Source organism: Zea mays, chromosome 6 (genome assembly GCF_902167145.1).
Source record: "Zea mays cultivar B73 chromosome 6, Zm-B73-REFERENCE-NAM-5.0, whole genome shotgun sequence".
NCBI classification, from domain to species: Eukaryota; Viridiplantae; Streptophyta; class Magnoliopsida; order Poales; family Poaceae; genus Zea; species Zea mays.
The window spans coordinates 17,333,071-17,335,570 of NC_050101.1; the positions used below are offsets into that span (position 1 = coordinate 17,333,071).

The window sequence follows — 2,500 nt, forward strand, 5'->3', positions numbered from 1 at the left end:
GCGCGCCATGGCGAACCCCTCGTTTTCAGCCCAGACGCAAGGCCGAACAGCCCTGCCGCCCGTCGCCGCGCGCCTCCTCCCGTTTTCCCTCCGTTCCACCTTGCCCTTCACTCCAGCCATACATACACCTTAGCTTCGTTGTCTTTCCATTCCACACGCTTGGACTTAGCTTATTTTCAGGGTCGTGCCCGTGCGCCATGGGCGAACCCCTCATTTTTGGCCCAGACGCAAGGCCAAACAGCCATGCCGCCCGTCGCCTTGCGCCTCCGTGCCGTTTTCCCTCCGTTCCGCCATGCCCTTCACCCAAGACATACATGTTACCTTCGGTGTCTTTCCACACGCTTGGACTTAGCTTATCTCCGGGGCCATGCCCGAACCTCGGTTTTCGGCCCGTGCGCCATGGGCGAACCCCTCGTTTTCGGCCCAGACTCTAGGCCGAACAGCCCTGCCGCCCCGTCGCCATCGTGCCCTTCACCCAAGGCATACGTAGCAGCTTCGGTGTCTTTCCACACGCTGGGACTTGGTTTTTTTTGGTCGTGCACGAACCCACGGCGGTCTTCGGCCACGCTGCGCCTTGGCCGTTTCCGTCCGGAAGACCGGTGCCCCTCTCCCGTGGGTTCGAAACCTAGTCGCTAGGCGGTGCGTAGAGTGGGGGGGAGGGACGAATCCGTGCGACACGGGGCTGGATCTCAGTGGATCGTGGCAGCAAGGCCACTCTGCCACTTACAATGCCCCGTCGCATTTTAAGTCGTCTGCAAAGGATTCAGCACGCCGCCCGTTGGGAAGGGAGCTTCGAGGCGGCCCGCCGCGGCGCGTCGGCCGGGCGGGCTGAGCCAATGGCACGGGCCCTTGGGGCGCGAACGCCCTAACGTGGGTCGGGGCGGGCGGCGAGCAGAGGCGCCGGTTGCTAGCTTGGATTCTGACTTAGAGGCGTTCAGTCATAATCCGGCACACGGTAGCTTCGCGCCATTGGCTTCTCAACCAAGCGCGATGACCAATTGTGTGAATCAACGGTTCCTCTCGTACTAGGTTGAATTACTATCGCGGCGCGGTCATCAGTAGGGTAAAACTAACCTGTCTCACGACGGTCTAAACCCAGCTCACGTTCCCTATTGGTGGGTGAACAATCCAACACTTGGTGAATTCTGCTTCACAATGATAGGAAGAGCCGACATCGAAGGATCAAAAAGCAACGTCGCTATGAACGCTTGGCTGCCACAAGCCAGTTATCCCTGTGGTAACTGTGGCGGAACTGCCCGAATTATTCCAACTTAAGTGTCCAAGTCCTGCCTTAGAGGCTAGACCACACTTAAATGGGAATAACCCGTCAATCCCTCGGATCTAGTCCGACACGGCCACTGACAGGATCAAGTACCACAAATCTCACTCGAAGGTGAGTCACAGAGCAAATACAATAAAGCATAAAACCATACATGAGATAAGGTTAAATTATTACATCACCATCATCATCCTCGGAGTTTGTGCAAAAGTATCCATCATTGTTCGAAGTGCAGCGGAATAAAACTAACGGTAAATAAAACATAGAGATGGGGAAGCCTGTCCCATCACTCCTCATGCTCCTCCTCAGCCGAGGCAGGGTCCCACTCGACAGTCCAACCCGGTGGCAGGGTGGTCGGCCAAGTTGTCCCAGCAACCATCTCCTCCAGAGAACCTGTAAAAAATTATGCCACAAGCAAGGCTGAGTATACTAATACTCAGCTAGACTTACCCGGTGTGAGGAGTCTACTCCTCTACCTCTAGACATGCAGCTGTTTGGCTGTGGGGTTTGGTTGCCAAAAGCACTAGCTGAGTTTCTAAATCAAGATTTTAACTTAGTCAAAGTTAAGTGTGACTCTCTTAAGGCTAAAAGTGAACTATCTACTCATACATGGTAGCAAGCATTATTAACAATCAACATCTTAGCTCAACTCATCGTACTTCCACTTATTACTCAATGCAGTACAATGGATCAAGCAGTCTCATTAGCTGCGAGAAGCAGACGATTCGAATCGAGTTTTTATCCTTGCAAGGTAAACCTAAACACACGACATGTAGGGGCACTCCGTCCCCACACACATCAACCGTCCCCATCGATTCCCTGGCAACAGATCAGGGCTCACCGCCTTGGCGTACAATGCCCCACTGACCCCGACTGGCCGTCGTGCAGTGGCCGCACTTGTACCCACCATAACCGGAATGGGAGACCTCGTCTCAGGTCGCGTGAGGGGTAAAGTCTGCGGGCAGGTTCACTCAGGTACTAGGCTTACCGATTTACCATATTTCTCGGTATGTGTTTAGTACATTCAAACGCTTGACACAGGTATCCGCACGTTAATCCTTATTCCATTTTCCATCTTGTAAACAACCAATCCCCATGGATTGTTGTCCACCAACTAGTATCATGATAGTGTGAAAGTGGGTACAATCAATTTCCTGATCTCGCGCGAGTGCTAGAAAAATCACTCGTCTTCTACCGAGATCCTATTTAATTAAAGCAACT

General features: G+C 53.2%; 1 pseudogene; it reads right to left on the reverse strand.

Moving 5' to 3' along the window:
• Window positions 1-661: 661 nt before the first annotated feature.
• LOC111590485 (uncharacterized) overlaps window positions 662-2,500 on the reverse strand; it is a 7,741-nt pseudogene continuing 5,902 nt past the window's right edge.